Source organism: Maylandia zebra, linkage group LG9 (genome assembly GCF_041146795.1).
Source record: "Maylandia zebra isolate NMK-2024a linkage group LG9, Mzebra_GT3a, whole genome shotgun sequence".
Taxonomy (NCBI): Eukaryota; Metazoa; Chordata; class Actinopteri; order Cichliformes; family Cichlidae; genus Maylandia; species Maylandia zebra.
Window position 1 is genome coordinate 23142211 of NC_135175.1, and position 18831 is coordinate 23161041.

The 18831-nt window shown below is 37.3% G+C and overlaps 1 long non-coding RNA gene across 4 annotated transcripts in view; it reads right to left on the reverse strand.

Moving 5' to 3' along the window:
• LOC101467259 (uncharacterized) overlaps window positions 1-15266 on the reverse strand; it is a 31584-nt gene extending 16318 nt beyond the window's left edge. For 3 of the 4 annotated variants that reach the window (XR_013100128.1, XR_001167477.4, XR_001167476.3), the window contains exons 1-4: window positions 14994-15266; window positions 14276-14347; window positions 12414-12472; window positions 11672-11740 (exon numbers count right to left, since the gene is read on the reverse strand). This is a non-coding gene — a long non-coding RNA (uncharacterized LOC101467259). Of the gene's footprint in view, window positions 1-11479; window positions 11590-11671; window positions 11741-12413; window positions 12473-14275; window positions 14348-14993 lie in introns of all 4 variants that reach the window. The other variant, XR_191072.4, reaches the window with a different exon arrangement.
• Window positions 15267-18831: the final 3565 nt, after the last annotated feature.

Here is an 18831-nt window from a genome sequence, read left to right on the forward strand (position 1 = left end):
TAACATCTTTAGATAGTACACAGCAGAAAATCCTGTGTTAATCACACAGAGCCCATAAGCAGTTGTATAAACCTGTAGCCAAAAACATGAAGAATGGCAGCACGCCAAAGAGCATGTTCATGTTCAATTACAGTGTAGTAAGTGTAACGCCTAATAAAATACTGCATACGAAGGGTTCGCTAATCATATTAGCCCTATTACAAGTTTTGAAATCAGCTCATAAAGAAGAATATATGATTGTTTTGAGTAAAATTTCTCACAAACTGTTGCTCAAAACAGAGCGTTACAGTAAAATACAGATGGCGGATGAATCTGTGACAAAATTTGCTAACTATTCAGTGATTTCAGCAGCGTGTTCCCGTCTAGACATTTTCGGATTCACATTGTACTCAGACGACTGAAAACACCAAAAAATAATGATCTCGCTTTGAGCTGGCATACGAGGCGAGCTACAGCTCAGTCGACTGTGCCTTAGCTCACAGTAGTGGGCGTTTCCCTCTTTCTCCCTCTCACTCATTTTGCTGCGTGCTGCCATTTTAACTGTTCCTGAGTGGCAGGCGAGAGGGCGGGGTTGGAAGTGGCGGCCATGATGGTGGAATCGCTACACCCACTCCTGAGAAACGGCCTCAACATCAAAGCCAGTTCACACATTAGGCTATGTTCTGGTTCAGGCCAAAATCAGCGACTGTAGGCATAGGATAAAGAGCGACATGTGGTAAATAATAAAAGAAACATTTCACTGTGTCTGTGGCGAAACATTCCCATTAAGGAATAATGGTGCTAATTATTTTCTTCTAAGCCTATTAAAATAGTTTGTTTTGGGGTTTGTTTGTTTTTAAAAAGGAACAAAGAAAAAAAAATCTAGACATTTGTGCATATTGGCATAAAAATTCTAGACAAGATCTGATTTGCGTTTTTAAAATTCAAACTCTTCATTACTACTTTTCAGTGTTTGTCTTCTTTGGTTTCCAGATTACGTTTAAATCTTTTCCAAGGAATTATCTATGTATAAGCTCTGAGTAAGCAGAGATAAAGAGAAACACTGTGCCGGATATTAATTTGAGCAACTGAAATATAAAATTAAAAATGTGAAAAAGGTCGAGCAACATACGAGCATAACAATGTGTAACCACACAGAAAATCTGTCTCTCGCTCAACAAGAAGGCATTAAAGCCGCTCGGACAGACAAGTGCTACTCAGCATTTGTTAAAACTAAGCAAGTAACTAAATTGAATTTATATAACACATTTAAAACCAAAGTGCTTTCCAATAAATTAAAATAAATAAAGGGCCTAAAGACTGATGCTTCACACAAAAACAGCTTATGTTAGTAGTCAGTTTTTGTAAGTAAGAGTTTAATTAATATTTCTATTGGTTTTACCTCCAATTTATTGACTGAATATCACATTTGTAAATGAAATTTTAAGATTACTTACTGTGTATGATGAAGAAAACATCCAAAAGTGCATCCAGTAAACAGCAAAATCACAATACAAGTCTTCCATTTTGTGACCCAACTGAAATTATCATATAATATAACTAGCAAATAATTAAATGAATAAAAAAATAAAACCAGTTTTGCCAACAAATTCATGCCTGTGGTTTCTGAAAGCAGATTGCGCATTATGTAGGTCACATCCATACCCCGCCTCATTTCCCCACCTCCAACCCTGAAATTAAAAAGAAAAAAAAATGTCTTCCTTGGATGACCAAAGTAGCTCCTAACCAACTACAGTTGAGGTCAAAGTTCACCGTGTCCCCCTTGGCAACACCAGGGCAACAAACAACAACTGTGTCTAGACAGGTCATGGTACACCCCCGCACCATGCCCAACCCAACCCACTACCCCCTGGCTTCTTCCGGAAGGAGGTGTCAGCAGTAGCCAAGTACAGGGTAAACAGGGCAACGGGGTGGAGGGGGGTGCCCTTTGGCCCTCATGAGGTCGGATCAGCACCTCCACCCTCCACTGATCAAAGATCAGCATCCTTCATGCCAGGGCCTTGGTCAAAGGGGGCAGGGTCGAGAGATGAACTCTACATTTCTGTAAGCTAGAGGTGTCCAGACCCAATTGTCTTCTTTCACGGCCCAAAATGGACCCTTCCGGTGCTGCTGATTACATTAGGGAACGACAACCTCTTTTCAAAAGAAGCACCCAGACAAAAGAGGCGCTTCCGTGCCCCTCGCCATCTGGTCCCAAAATAACAGAAAAAGTCCTAGGGATAAAAAGCCCAGCCAGCACACAGCTTTAAATAAAAGGAAAGCTGTTTGAATAGATGGGATGGCTGGACAGATAAGCAAACATACAGTAAAGCCTCACATTTACGCAGAGATTGGAACCCAATCTACATCAGCAAATAAAGCAGTGTACATGGGCTCTGAGTAGAGGCCTGGAAATGGTATTCTGCCTGTGCACCAGCTAGAGAAAAGTGCCACACATATATCATCATCACTATTATTGGAAGATATACAACGCCAAAGGCCCTTGATCAGGTTAAACTCATTCGTAATGGAAATTAGATTAAAAACATTAAAATATATGACAGTTCTGAACTGGTAATACAATCTAGTCAATAGAAATTAAGATAAATAATCCAGGGCAGAGTACGTCAGGCACCACTGCACGAAAAAAGCCAATGTATTGGGAATTCAAAAGGATTTTCAACACATTAGGTTGATTGCTAATTGATTTGCAACCACAGACACTGTGTACTCTGTCTGTCGTATCCCTAGTAGTTCGTTTTTAGTACTTAGTCGTCTTCATCAGATGAGTTTCTATTTTGCATGTCGTGACTTTTGAATGCCCACGATTCAAACAAAGCAAAAGAACATTGATGCAGCTGATGTCAAAGATGATTTGGCCTATTTGCAGCTCAAGTTGCCTTGAAAGAGAAGAAAAAATGCTACTGACTAGCAGTTAGCACATTGTTATAGTGTCATTTATTACAGAGTCCAAGTAAAGAGCACAGTAATATCTTATATGGATAGTCACCATTGAAAAAATATTGTTTATTACTGAGAAATCTTTGTAAATTTGGGAAAATCTGAAATTAATTTCTCTAATTAAAGTCCTAAAAATGTTGACTCTAAAATAAAGCAACGGGAAGTTCTGAAACTATTTTTTTTTCAAAGATTATGACCTATTACAATTAAATACACTTTTGTCCAAAGTGTAAACATACAGGCAATTTAGGTAAGAAACATGGGATCCTGCTGTCACCTATTCTATAAAATGGGACTTTTGGAGCTCTGTTTTGCTAATGCTAATTATGTGCTCTGCTATGCATGGCCCGTTTTTCCTCTCAGTTTAAGTCCACAAGGAAATTTGGGGGAATAAACAACCTCATTAGTGGCAAAGGTGATGCTGCCCTTGATCTTGAATGCTTCTGTCAGGAGAAAGGACAATGTGCAGCATTGAGAAGTAAAGTTAGATTGAGCAGTCTCCCCACTTGGGACTAACAGCTATGTTAAGAAAACTGATTTATTTTTTAAAATAAAAATGCAACTGCAATGTGGAAAAAGCACAGCATGAAACACAACTTCAAACATTAGTCATTACATTAGATAACTTGTTTAGGCCCAAAGCTGCTAAAAGGCTCTCCAATCAAATACTGTCCATCAATCCGCAATTTGATTATTTAGCATTGCTGCCTCTTTAAACTCCATCTTCACAGATCAAGAGCTTAGCATTGTGTTTTAATTTAATGCTTTTATTTAAGGTTTAATCACCAAAAGTTTAAATATGAATAAAAGGGATGTAGGAAATATGAAATAATGCTAGTGCCGGGAGAAAATGATGATTTAATATCCAATGAACCTGAAGAAAAGTTTTAAATAAAGTTTCTTTTTCAGTTTTCTTTTAATTTTAGAGCCATTCTGCAAATATATGGCTGGTCTTACATAGTGCAAGTTTTATACAAAGATTGTTTTCCAACCTTTTCCATCTTTTCTTCATATGCTTCACTCTTCTTGTTTTCTTTTAGGAACTCAACCTAAATCCCACTCTAGTTTTATGTTTTAAACATCATACAAATAAGTAAAATGTGCGTGAACACAACCAAATAATTAAAAAATATGGCTGCACACTAAGTGATCCACATCTAAGCTGTCGAAAATGGTCAGAGGCTATAAATACACCAGCTAATTCATAAAAATGAACTGAATGCAAATGGAAGTCTGCTGGTAGGAATTCTGACAGCTAAATCCAGAGAGGAGTGGAAATTACCGTCGACTTCAATGTCTTAAAAGACCAACTCCACACATGACAACAAGCTCCTCTTATCCCTGCTGTGATGCAGCAACATCCTGCAAGATGATATTTTCATCTGTGTCATTTCTAGAAAAAGCTGTTCATATCGAAACAATATGAAGAGAATAAACGAAGGTGGTGAGGCACTGTGATGTGTAAAGCTCCAGAGTAAAATAAGATATCAAAATAAGAGTTTGTTTTATTTTTAATAAACACTCCAAAGTTTTAAACTTCAGACATGTCACTCTGATACATACAGGTATAACTGCTCTAAAATGCTAAAGACAGACTGCATTGATGTGCATTTAGACCAGAATTTGACATGTATAAATATGGCTCAGTCACTCAATTGCCAATGCTGTAAAAGTGTAATGATGTCGCTTTCTTCAAGCTGAAAGTCAAACCTCTATAACACAGGCAAACACAAATGCACATGCACAAATTCGTGGTTGATTTTCTTTGCTTTTTGTTTTCTCAAGAAGTACTTTTTGGCTTTGCAATTATTAATAAAGGCAGTTATAGACAAGAATATCAAATTACAGGACAGCTACAGTCAAAATGTGGAATCTGTCAGGTTTTTTTAAGGTTTGCATGCTCCAGGATGGCAATTACTGCTATACCGTAAATACCTCTCAATCAAGGAAACGTTAAAATTTACATTAAATGTGCACCAATCACATGCACGATAGAGCTGTTAGCCAATTACCATCCACACAGCATGACAATTACAGATAATTATTATTTGCATGTCCTGAACCAGTGCAACACTGTCATAAATGTTAGAGCTGGTTACTGCACTGTTCATTTTACTGTACATGAACTACCTCCCCATTATTTTTCCAACTAGGAGAAAAAAATAAGTAGAAAGAAAACAGCTACAACCAGAACTAAGCAAACTCTTCATACTGCACAGCAAATAGTCACACACTTGCTGAAAATTGCTACCATCTCAGAAAAAAACGTGTCAGACAAAATGCAAGAAAACAAAGCTTCTTTAGACAACAAACATGAGAAAAACTCTCTACAGTGCACTGACTCTCTAATCTTTCTATCTCACTAAGGAGAGTACACTTCCTGTTGCTGTCGTTGACTGACCTTTCAATCCACCAAATCATCTACAAACTTGTTTACCTGTGGCTAAAGCAAATCTAAATAACAGCAACACAGTAAAGCCCAACCCACCACTGAGTCACTGCATGGGTGTCTGCTGGGGGTTGCACATAACTGGCAGACACTAGCTCAGTGGGATAAGAGAAGCGAGTGTAACATATAGAGGGCAGGTGGTGCCAGTCATGTGGAGTACATGTGCGCCGTCCCAGTCTGTACCGTCTTAGCTCCATAATGAGTTTTTTCCTTTAGCAATCCCTAAAATTATGTCATCAGGCCTTACAGAGTACTCATTATTGACTGCAACAAACAAGCTGAAATAGCACTCAATCCTATGGAGACATGAGAAATGCATTCCAGGGAGGGACTTGAGTCGCTGTGTGAAACCAACAAGAACCAACATGACACCTGGCATTTTACAGCTAAAGTGGGTTGATGCACACTGCTGAGCACAGTAGCGAAATGGCGAGACATGCTTCTTAATTGTGCAGATTTGAGTGTAGTGTTCAAAATAAATAAATATTTAACATATGGTTGTCCAAAAAACCTGAAGCCTTCTTTTGGTTTTGCAGACAGATGAGGTTTACTAAGCTTAAAGAAGGAACTAAATCTTAATATTAGGAAAGAAATAGAACATTTAAAAACAGATTTTTGTTTTCTGGTGGGGTTTTTTTGTTTTTAAAGGATGAAATGTCTCTACAATTTTTTTTTAAGTGCATTTAAGTAAAGTTCATGCAATGCACAATGGGAGAAAAAGGTTCCTACAATAAGTTTTTCACATTAGAGACCATAGATTAAAAGCATAATGCAGTTTTTAGTAAATCTAATATAAAGGTGACTAATTCAAAGCGCACAGCAGTCAGAACCTAACTTTTTAAATCAGTGTTTTTATGACAGCACAAGGTTTCAATGCATTTGGAAGAAAATTCTCATACACATTAAACATTAACATAAGCAAAACTTTTGCAGAAAACTCGAATACTGCTGAGCCCAAAGAAAACTTTGCTATTTGCTTTACTCGGTAGTTTTACAAACAAATACAAATAAAATACCCCTTTAATGTCGCTTGTAAAACATCGTGTAACACAACAGATTTATGTGCCGCTAGTTTGTAGATGCAAGGAAATTAAAAGGACACACCTTTGGAAAATATGTAATGTAATGAGCAATTACTCAAATGTACATCAAGTGTTTAGTAAAGGCATTTTTCTAATTTACAAATGTGTGCGATGACTTCTGATTGCTATTGTGAATAAAGTCAAACTACAATAAGTAATGTAAATGATTAGTGTGTAGCGAGAGTTCTAATATTTAAAGTTAAGTATTTTTAGAGTTGGAAATTGACAGCTGGAATTTAAAAAAACGAATCTTATATAATACTAGACTAATAAAATCAAAGTCAAAAGAAACCCTGAAGAACTGATGCCGCCTGCATTTCTGAAGTCTTGCAGCATCTGTGCTTTCATAAAAGTGACATGTACCCTGACTTAAAGACTGTGCAAACATTTTAAAGAGGGTAATTAGTAAATAGTTAAAGGAAGCAATCACCTAGCAATGAAGATAAAAGGACTCAAAGGAAAACAAACTGGAAATGGGCTGGTACCATTCACATCACAGTCGGATTCCAGAGGTTATATGCTAAGTCCTGTTAAGAGTCTCAAAGGGCAAAACATTGAACACTGAGGACTTCTGCGTGAGTGTTCATAAAACCCAGCCTGAGTTTAAGCACACAAACATGAAAAATATCAATTTCACATTTGGTTTAACGCTTTCACACTTTGTGTCACTGACACCCAGAGAGAAGGGCTGTGGAAGACAAAACACAGCTCCTGGATAAGGATCATGTTAATGCCTATCAATTAGGATCAAAAAGGGATTAACCGGCATGGTTGCAGCAGTGGGATGGGAGCCCATGCAAAGTCACTGAATACTAGGGGTCAAACCCCCGACTTCATTAGGCCTGACCTTTCCACGCCATTGTGTGACAGAGAGATCCTGCAGTCTGTGGGTGCAGTCTTACCCATCTTTTAAGGTTTGGGAGTCAGATATGAGACATGCAGAAAAGCTGTTGGAGATAAGTGAAATATGAAATATTCACTTTCAAAGTCCAGGGAGACTTATTAGGTTACTGCAACTTAGTGCAGGTGGGTATTTACTCATCAACCCCCACACTCTGCAAAGGAAATCAGTTTTTCACCTTAGAGAGAAGTGAGATTTACTAATTAGTCATGGTGCAGCCTTCCCTCAGTATGATGTACCGCAGGGTTGATGAGCTCTAACTCTGTCTTGCCGTCTTAATTCACAAAAGGTCAAATGGCAGAATGAAAGCAGGTATTCCAGGTGTGTTCAAATAAGACCCAATTAGGGAAAAATGCAAGTGCACCCTCAAGTCTCAGAAATCCAGCTTTGAGGGAAACTTTTACCAAAGCCACCGCAGTGGTGAAATTTTAATGCTTTTGTATGTTAACGAAGCAGTTTTTGTAAGATATGAAACAAATGACAAAAATATAAAGCAGTAACATACACACCGATCTGCTCTACATACTATTTGCACCAAACTACTGGCTACTCCACAAATGACGTTTCTGACTTTTCACTATAAAAGTATTTTGCAGATTTATTCTTACATCTTCATTTTTGTGAATATAAAGTTAATGCAACAAGTTACACTTTACCCCAAGTATGTCTTTTGTTAAAATAACCAAAATTTGTAGACGATGGCGATGTGTACTATATTACACGGAGGCAAGGAGGACTCTCGAACTGCCATATTATCATCTTACCAGATGTTTATACTCACTCATGGTGATAGTAGCTGATCAACCAAGCAGCTATCAATTTTAGAAGATGTCTTGATTAAAATATGCACAAAACAATATCTAATAACTCGTCACAATAAGAATGTGTTTTGTCTTCCTAATTACAAAATTCTGTCCTTTAATAATGATACGAGTCAAGCTTTATATAGTGACTATTGCACTGGTATACTATTTACTGCACGTTCAAACCTTCATTAGAAAGCCGAATACTGTTACGAACAATAAAATCTCCAAAAAGCATTGTGCAACATGTTAAACACTACTGTAAAAGCATACATGTCTTTTGACACAAACAAACTGTATAACTAAGGTCATTTTCAAAGCCGTAGTCCACTGTAAAATCTTATGTGTTGACATCTCAGAGAAAGAGTTACACAAGCAGAAGTTCACCTCAACCCAAAAGTTTCTTCCCAGAAGGTAAGTACTTATTGAGGCTGTTGCTCACTATAAGCAAGCACACAGCCTTGCAGTGCAGTCAAACAGTGATCACCAGGCCCTATGACCTTGTTTGTATCGTTTATGAGGGTGTTGTAAATGAGCACACTCCATTTAAAAGTCAGAGGTGGTTTTGCAATCAAATGAAACCAGGAAGTACTGCTGAAGCTGTCAATGCAATGCAGCTGAGTGGGAACAGACATGCTGCGTGTGCACATCTTAAGACTGGCTGGATCACAGCTAGTTGTAACAAATGCAAGCAAACACACTCCAGTCAACGAAAAGAGGTTATTTACTTACCTTCACAACTCTCAGAAATAACCGTGACATTTACATTGAAGTCAATGTGGAATTTCAGGCAGGCAGCCTTCTGCTAATGAAGAACTAATATTCATGTGATATGATGTTGTGGCTGCAGATTACATTCCCAACCTCAGTGAGTGTGTGCCGACTGTGATTCTTTAGTGATTTAAAATAAAAGAAAACTTAAAAAAAAAAAAAAAAGGTCTGTTATCTCCAAGCCAAGATCCTACTGTTGACCTAAGATCAATTCAATACTTCAAAAATGTTATTTTGGCTCAAAGCGACAGAAAAATTCACCAGATAAACAGCTTTTTATTATTCTGTTATTAAGGTTTAATGGAACCACTTAAAGAAACATTTTGAAAAGTAACATTGGATCAAAACGGTGAAAACAATTTAGGCTTATTAACAAAAGCATCTGCAGTCAAATGAACTAATAATAAATATTAATAAGTGTTCAACGCAATCAGGATTTCAGCTGAAATAATTTCGTTTTAGTAATCATAATTTCAAGTGGAAACTATCTAAACCACCTGCATGCATAAGCTGAACTTAATATGGTTTAGCATGGCTCATTTTTAAAATTCATTTAATTATTTTTTTAACAAAATCTAACAGGTCTGACATTAATCTATAGGTTTGGTAATTCTGACCTGCCTCCTGGCCTCATAACACCTAAACAAATGCATAAATCCAAAGTCCCTTTTCCTCTCTCTATTTTAATGGCAACAAAGCACAGACCCAGCTTAATGTTACTGACAGCCACTGCTGTGTTACATGGCATCAGAATACAGTGTGGCTTTACATAAGTGGAGGAAAACAAGTATTTAGTGGGTGGGTAAAGGTTAACTAAATAGTTTCGTAAGACAAACTAGCAGTTCTACATCGTTTTATACAGTACATTTAAAATAAACGTTGCAATGGGTGGACTTTACTTTCCAGTGCAGTCATTAGCTAATACAACTTCATTAAAAAGATGCATCACTTATAAGAGCCTGACTGAAATCTAACACACACAAAAATACAACACTATATCGCTCTAATATAATTTAGCGTCAATAAGCATAACTTTTCTATACTATTCTATAATATACAAACAATATTTTATTACACTCATTACATTTTAGAGATTTATACACTCTGCTCAATAAAATAAAAACGAACTGTGTTTAAATAAACGATTAAAAATAACTTCAATAAATACGAACAATGCGTAATAATCGTACAAATCAGAAATAAATTTGCTATCAAACCGTTAATGCCGCTAAAATTTTATTACAAAAAATATAAAAGGTTTAAGATGCACAACACGCTGGAAAAAAAACATTTTATTAATCGTGTAAATGTATTATGTTAATGCGCGTTTTTATTATCGCCGAATGCCTATAACTTTTCGACAATTTACAGAGCAAATAAAATTTAAAATCAAAAATCAAACAAACATTTATTGCTTCAGAATCTTCTCTCGAATGATCATTTACATGGCGTGACTTAGTGATCGTCATTTAAGTCTGATAGACTTCAATAAATAACAAATAACAAAATATGTGTATTGCACGTTTTAAAGCATGTATTCCATGTTAAACTTTTAATAGTACGTTATTAGAATATATTACGCTGGCGCTTAATTAATACTTTTGATTTAAATCTGAGGTGATGAGCATTTTCAGTAAATCATCTTAAACGTGGCATCAAAAACATTTGAAAGTCAATTTAAACATTTGAAAATGAAAAAAGAAAGCATTACGGCAATAAGAAAAAACACACTGCACTGAACAAAAATTAAAACCTTAAAAGACAAACTAAAATACTACTACCACTACGCTAAAAGTACGTTTCACATATACCCATAAATCTCTTTGACTGGAAAGTTTTAGTTCATACAAGTTGTGCCGTTTTCTGTTAGGATTTATGCTGAGAGCTCAGATTTCCTTTTCTACGTGCTACATTACAGTTCTTCTCTTTTGCCAGTGCCTAAACCTAAGATGGACGTTGATGGCTTTGCGATATCGATGGCTAAGACCGGCTGAGGGTCACAGCTGTGCAGCTGTTAGAGCAGAAAAGGGAAATGGATCCATGTTTTGGCAGACTGCCAGGAGACATCTTAAATACAGAGAAAACCTTGATTTGAAAAGAAAAAAAAATGACACACCATTGTCAAAGGAAACTGCGTCATTACGTAGCAAAAGCCTGGTGAGCTAAACATCCCACCATTTACAGGAGACAATGGCAGGTGCTGCTGCTGTACAGAGCAATGCTTTGAAACAGGCTCAGATTTTAGTTTGTATGTGCACAGAAATAACCCACGAAAAGCCTGTTTTTCCCAGACATCATCATGATGCTAGACCTCGTGACTGCACTTGTGGGTGGAGACAATCATCCAATAGAAAAACAGTATGAAGATTCAGAGCGCCTCTTGCATCAGCATTTTCCAGTCAACGCCTCAAGTATAACTTATAAGATCCATATCTATGATTATATTATGAAGAGATCAAAAATGTGTGTTGGTAAAAAAATAAAATGAAAAAATAGTGAATGACAGCAGTGGATTTGATTAGCCAAGTCTCACCATCATATCATGCAGAACTGGCATTGCAGGCAGGAGCTCAAGCTCTGGAAATGCTGGTGTGCAGCGGACTGATATTTCCCTCAGGCAATCGCATTCACTCACTGCAGCACCTTAAAGCATTCCTTGAATTGCTTTTCTCAACTTTAAACGTGCCCAAATGTGCTCTAATGAACAGGTCAACACAGATCTTACCATTTGGGCGGGTATACTTCAGGGTCAAACATATGAAGGCATGACAGACTTCAAGAAACCAGGGCTCTCCTGTGAAAATGAAAGGAAAAAAAAGCATTACAGGACAACTGTGTGTCTTAGTCAACGCTCACATTCTTTTGCACCACACAGAACATAGCAGAAAACTGAAATGCCAAGGATTAAATTAAACACTTTGTTTTTTTCTTGTTTATCACAGCTTTCTTCAAACTATTCCAACTAAGTCTGCGGCTAAAAAGTCCCCACACATAAATGCCATATTGGCTAGACGGTAAGTGTGGCTGAAACAGTTTAAAAACAAATCGTAATTGTGCGGAAACACTTAAGCTGCAATCGTTATTCACTTTATGGTAGCTGACACAATTACAGATACATAATTTAGGAATGATTTTATTTGAAGTTAGCTTTAAGCGGTGCATCGCTTTAATTTACAGTTTGATTGGAGGTAGTAGTGATTAAATAAATACTCATTTAATTAATATTGTGGTCACAGTTACAAATAATAAGTAAGACATTTCACTAAAACTGCATTACAAAAAAAAAGAACAAAAAAAATCTGAAAATGAATCAGTAACGTATTATTCTGTGTGGCATACACCCCCAAAATGGCTCGCTATTCTGTGCTATTGTGCTACTGTAGGTAAATCACATATTTATTTATTTATTTATTTATTTTAAAAGGTATCAAAAAGAAATATAAGACTGCTTTGCGCGCATTTCTTACCTTTCTAATTGCATTTCCAATCATTTTTTGTCAGACACTGGTTCAGGTTAGGGACAGGCCTGCAAAAATACTGCATGTTTTATATGTGGCTACATGATCAACAAGCTCACAAAAACACCTGAAAAGGATGAGACTAAAGAAGCCGTCAGACATCAGAAGAGTATGCACTAAGTAGGTGTTAATGAAGAGATCTGTCCAGGCTGGTCACTGATATGGCAAACAGATAAACATCACAGACTTAAGCAGTGGAAATAACTCGTAATGTCAGAGGAAAGCTTGAAGCACTTTTACAAGTCAAAGTTAATACTGCCTGCCTCCCTCTCTTTAAAGAGGATTCTGTAAAGCATTACTACCGCAGCTATAATTTTTCAATAGCGTAATACCACTGTTATAAATCAATATCCACTTCAGGTGAAGCAATGCATCTCCCAAAGACATTGTACACTTTTTTTTTCTTCTGTTATCGTGCATCCCACTTTACAGCACTACCTGTGGTATGAACACACTGGCTGTTAATACAAGACTCATTCAAGTCTAAAGCGACAAAAGCTTTAAAATAAAAAATTACAAATCATAAAAACTAAAGTATAATCTTACAGACTACATCGTTATTCCAAGTAATGCTTTCTCCTATGTTAGGTTACTTTTTAGTAAACTATTTGTCTAAGACTCGCTGGATTTTTTATGAACACAAAAATATAAACATTCACACTCTCAAATTTCATTTTCAACAACACTGGAACACGACTGCATTTTGTACTGCGTATTCCTGTTGAGACCACAGCCTTCTGAAGGTGCTGGGCCAAATGCTCAGAAATGCTGAGTAGTTGCACGACAAATTTTGGAATACCCTGCAAGCCTTATGCAGTGATGAATCAGACAAAATGGCTACCAAGCGCCCCTATAAAAGACCGGCATGCAGCAGAAGAGAAAGAAGTGGGGAGGAAAGCTCTCAGATAGTCAAGAACTGCACAAAAACATTGCAACTTTCCATTTACTGGGTTGCACTGATCCAAGGATGCTAACTAGTAACAATCAATAATCGACCGAAGAAATAACTGAGCTGACGATTACAATAAATGTAGGTTTGAAAAAAAATCTGTGAAAAGAGCTGATATTCACTACCCCTTCTACCTTGTTGTCATTTATAACAAGACGTGTGACCATTTTTGCCACCGTTTTCCTCCTTTACGTTGATTCATATATACGTCATGGGTTGCAACAATACTTTAGCAGCCATCTTGCCCTAAAAGAGCAGACACTGAAAGGAGGGAGGAATTCTCCCCAAGTCATATGACCGCACTGTCTGCAGACAACTGCAGTGAAGGAGGAAAAGTGTCTAGACTAGTCTGTGGCAGCAGCACATCAGGCACACAGCCACAGTGGCACACAGATTACTTTGATCGTGTTGTTAAAGCCTTACCAATATTTCTGTTTTCTGTAAAGTCTTGTGTTTTAGGATAAGAAACTGTTTGACAAAGACATCTTTCGGTGGTCAAACCAAATTCATCCAGGCTGGGCTACAAAAGATGTTTAAAAGCACACGTAGGGATTTCAGTTTGGTGCAATACTGTAGCCATATTTATTACATTTATTAAAATATGTGTGCATTTTGAATATAGTATAGATTTCTAGATGTATTTTTTTTTATCCACAGTAAGTGTTTTATTATACTTTGAAGCTACAAAAGGGAGAAGTTCAGGTCAAATTCTGAAAACTTTTAGAATTCAAATATTAAATATCATGTTTTGAGGAAAATTTTCAGTTAATTTACACAGCTAACAACATCCTGCATAACATCAACCCATACTATAAGTCAGTTCAAAAATCTCTATCTTAGCCTAATGCGCACAGCAACCAACCTTTCTGTGCTCTTGTAGGCTGCCTTCTGGATGGTGCACTCCTCTTGAACTCCAGGGCTGAAGGGTGATTCCCTGCAGAGCACAAGCAAAGATAGGAAAAGAAGAAAAAGAATTCATACAGTGTTCATTTTCCACTACCCTGTAGTCACATATACGAATTTAGATTCCGTAAATGTGCGTCTACTTGCAAAAGAAATGCATTGTAACCAAAAATGTGGTCTTTTTTTTGTCAGTGTAGCTGAAAGGGTTAAACTGAGAATAGAAGAGTCCACCGAAGGCAGCATTTGCCTTCAGGTGTCTGCTGACTAACAGGTAGCTAAAGCGCGCATGGGGTTAATCAACAACCTCACGTCAGCAAAGGTGCATCACCTGCGTGTCTTCCTGAAGTAGTGAATGAGGTGAAGCCTCCATAACAAAAGAAGCTACTGCTAGTCGAATTTATACAAGTAAATAAAAATATCACAATATGCGTTATTTTATTATTTTTTACAGTCTGCTACGTAAAACAAGCTGCCTTAGATTTTAAGGTCTGCAATTTAACTGTTTTCTGTTTTTTTTATTTTTTTATTTTTTAGTCAAAAACACATAGCTAACATTCACAAATAAACAGGTTAAAAATGAATTTAAAAAATAAATAAAAAATAAAATAAAATAAAAACCAGCTGTGTAATGCTGCAGTACACTGGGCAACTCTCACTCTGACGCTTGCCGTACCTACCTGTGCATAAAGAGCTGTCTCCTGATAGACTGCAGAAGAAAAAACTTTCACAACGTTTATCTAGAAAAAAAATCTACATTTTTGCCAGAGCGTGGCGACTGGTGGGCGAAGGCGCTCGAGGAGGAGAGCAAAGATCCCATTTTCCAACAGGCGGCTTCCTTGTAAATGAACACAGATATCTAAAAGTCCATTTTCAATTTTATCTATTTCAGACAGACTCCAGACAGTCTCCAAACGGTTACGTGCCTGGTCCTGCATGCGCGTGCACGCCGAATGGCGCGGGAAGCGGCGATAACAGATCGAGAGCGACAGCGCGAGCGGCCAATGGGCAAGACGAGTCGAATCTAGTGTCCAATAATAATGGGCCATAAGCGTAAGCCCCGCCCCTCCTCCTCCTCAGCCGTCTGTTGACAGTGCACTGAATAAAACAACAGTCTGAGTTAAGCAGTTCATTGCGCTGAGATGTGGGTCACTGACTGCAGCCTATCCACGCTGGGAAAAAGGCACAGATGCATGGTGTTGTGTATTCAAGAAAAAGCATATAGTCTAAAACAGTTAACATTTTAGGGTTAAGACAGTTATATTCATTCATACCCTTTTTTAAAAATGTAGCATGTTCCTCAAGATGGATAGATAGATGTTTAAATACATATAAAGGCCAGACAGCTTTGATAGATACGGTCTGCATAATGCTAGAGTTATTGATTTTATGCACAATGATGAAAAAGAAAGTTGTTGAATACATTAACCCTAATAGTTTCCATGTTGCCAAGGACTTTCCCCTTATTGAGAAAACTGAACCAATTTGAATCTCCAAATCAGCATCAGAAGGTCTCGGCTGATTTTTTTTTTTCTTTCTTTCAAAGTTTCATTCACTCACAAAAATATTCCTACAGACCATTACAGCCCACCCCACCCCATCCCACAGCCTTAGCATCACTTTCTCCAGACAGCTGCTGATCCTTATGAACTGACATCTAAAACTCATTGTCTGGCACAAAACAACTTCCAAGTTGGCATTTATATTCTGTCAAAGTCTACACAAGGCATACAGGCGAGTTTGTTGTAAAGAACCTCTGTCCTTTGGGTGGAGAATAACAAGTCTTGTCTCCTTCGGCTTTGCACCCTGTAATTTGCATTGTTATGGAAAACCGCTGGATTTGGACAGAGCACAGAATCATTGAGGTCAGCATAATAGAGTGTGACAGGTCCCCTTTTCAAATCTATTTGGAAGTAAAATCAAAATTCCTGGGAAAGTAGATCCATGGAGCATAGAAATATCTTATACAGCTTTGAAAACAGATGTTGTGAGTGAACATGTAATGAGGTGTGGAATATATGTATTGATATGGACTGCACCTGCAGAGGTTGGGAGGCTGAAACACCAGACCTTTATAATGTCAGAAAGCATGTTATGGGCTATAAAAGCACCTGCAATGGGTCTTGCCAGATACAATTTTGGTTCCAACTTGGAAACTATTATAAATATGGGCTTGTTAAATTTCAGCACAGTATTGGGTGTGTCTGCAAATTCGCAATGCTTTGGATAAACAGCTTTTCATATTAGTTTAAAAGAAAAAATAAAGGCAAAGTCCGCATTTTGTCTATCAGTAGCTGCAGTCTATTAGAATTCACCGACTATATTTCACTAACAAAGTCCCGTTACACTTTCTCAAATTAAAAATCTCACAGCATATCCCCTCCATCACCCTGGCTTTCAGATATTGACCTTGTGGTGCTACAAAATAGCTTCTTCCTCACTGCGGGACCCCATAATGAGCCAATACAATGAGGCTTCAGTTCACTGCTCACCTCTCTTTGGTGTCTCTCGGGGTCTTTGTTGACGTTTGTCAGCCCAAGAGGAATTTGGGGGTTAGAATTCTGCTGTAGTCTAACGGCCAGACTCAGACGAAACTTTGACTCCCAGACTTAAGCACAAAAGAGGGGGGAAAAATAGCGTTGAGATAAGCAGGCTGTGACCTTACAGGGAAGAAAAATCAAAGGAGTGAAATGAATAAAGATAAGGCCAGATTTTGAATTTCAGCCAAAGTGACCATTTGAAAAGGACAAGCATTTACATGACAGCTGTACTCTGTTACATTAAAACTGAAAACCAAGCACTTGTTTTTTTGTTTTTTAACTTTGACAGCTTTGCAGCAAATAACAGATCTGATGAGTCATGATACCTGCCTGCAGGGGAAAGTAAAGCTACAACTCATGTGAGTGAGAGAAGCTCTGCACATTCAGATGCCACCTCCAGATATCAAAACATAAAATTTGACTGCAAAGCAGATCAGAGACCCCCACTGAAGAAATTCCAGAAACAATGACCATCTATGGACCCTGACTGATTTTTGTACAGTCGAATTTACGGTTGTTATTAAAAAGTGGTAGACGGTGGGGTATACGTACAAAGAGGAAATGCAGAATTGGACCCCTCTACTACTTACAGTCTATAAACAAATGTAATACTTAACAACCAGGGAGACACTGCATGCACTAGGACCATGTGGAAGAAGAGCATTCAAACTACCCCTCCCCATCCTTTCTCATTCATATCAACAGCCAAACAACAGAAATGTCCAAACCCCAACACTAAATGTTAAAAAAGGGGGGGATATAAGCGATGCCTTCAATATATTGACTTAGCTAATGTTAAAAATATTCACAGTCAGGACATGCTGGAAGATGAATATCAATATGTGGCCATTTTATTAATTTAGCTAATTGTTAGCTAAATAGAAATTGTTAAGTTATGTATAATTGCCAATATGGATGTGAAGAATGCGCAAAGAATTTAGGCCATGTCATTGCTTTAATAGTACTTTTTTAAATAATATTTTTATCCATATGAACTACCTTCTCAATTATAGTCTCTTAATATTGTAAGAAGGTACTTCTATTTCTAAATTTAGTCAATTTTAAACACATTTTTAGAAATTATGATATCTATAACAATTTTAACACTAAATACTGTTTGGGGCAGGTGGTCCGTTGGTTGTGGAGGAACATTCAGCCCTACTTCAGGTCCTTGCATAGCTTTTAGGTGTATTTAGGGTGTGAATCCTGCTTCTCCATAAACATGCAAACTAGAGGCTGTCGCATGTTTGAAGAATGAGCCACTTCTCTTCGGTGAAAGTCAGTACAACTCAGTGCAACTCCAGAGAAAAGATACACTCAGATTTAATTATTCCTACCATGTCTTACACACTTATGATACTGATACGCTAATCTCTAACTTAAGTGATCAGTAAATAGATTTCCTCTTTTCAACTCAGTCACTTTGAAATACTGTGTTTTAATCCAATCATCCATTTGGCCTTTTTGTTCCCCTTTTTGGTTCACAGACCACTATCAAGATAACCACAACAGTAGCCATTGCAGTTCTTTTTCTGACTAGAGTCTTGCATCCTTTGTTTATCAAATTCTGCAATTGGCATCATTTTTGTTTTAAAGCTTTCATTGAGCTTTTGGTCTTGCTGATATTACTTTACTTTACTTACTTTACTTACTCTCTTAATATCTGTTAGTCTGACAATATCTGACATATAATGATAGGTAATAATCAAGTTTCTTCTGTAAAATAGGGGGAAGTCATATTTATAACAAGCGAATAATGGCTACTTAAACAAGTCTTTGATGAGCAGATCAAATCAACCCAAGTGTCATCTAAATGCTTCAATAGAAGGGAAACAGTTCGAGGAACTCTGAGCTTTTGTTCTCATTCTTTGTTTGATCATTGGGATAGATACTGTGCAGAATCTTAAATATCCGTTGCCATAAGTTGTTGAGTTTTTTATGTTTTTCAAATAGAATATGACAAATATGAATTCTATTG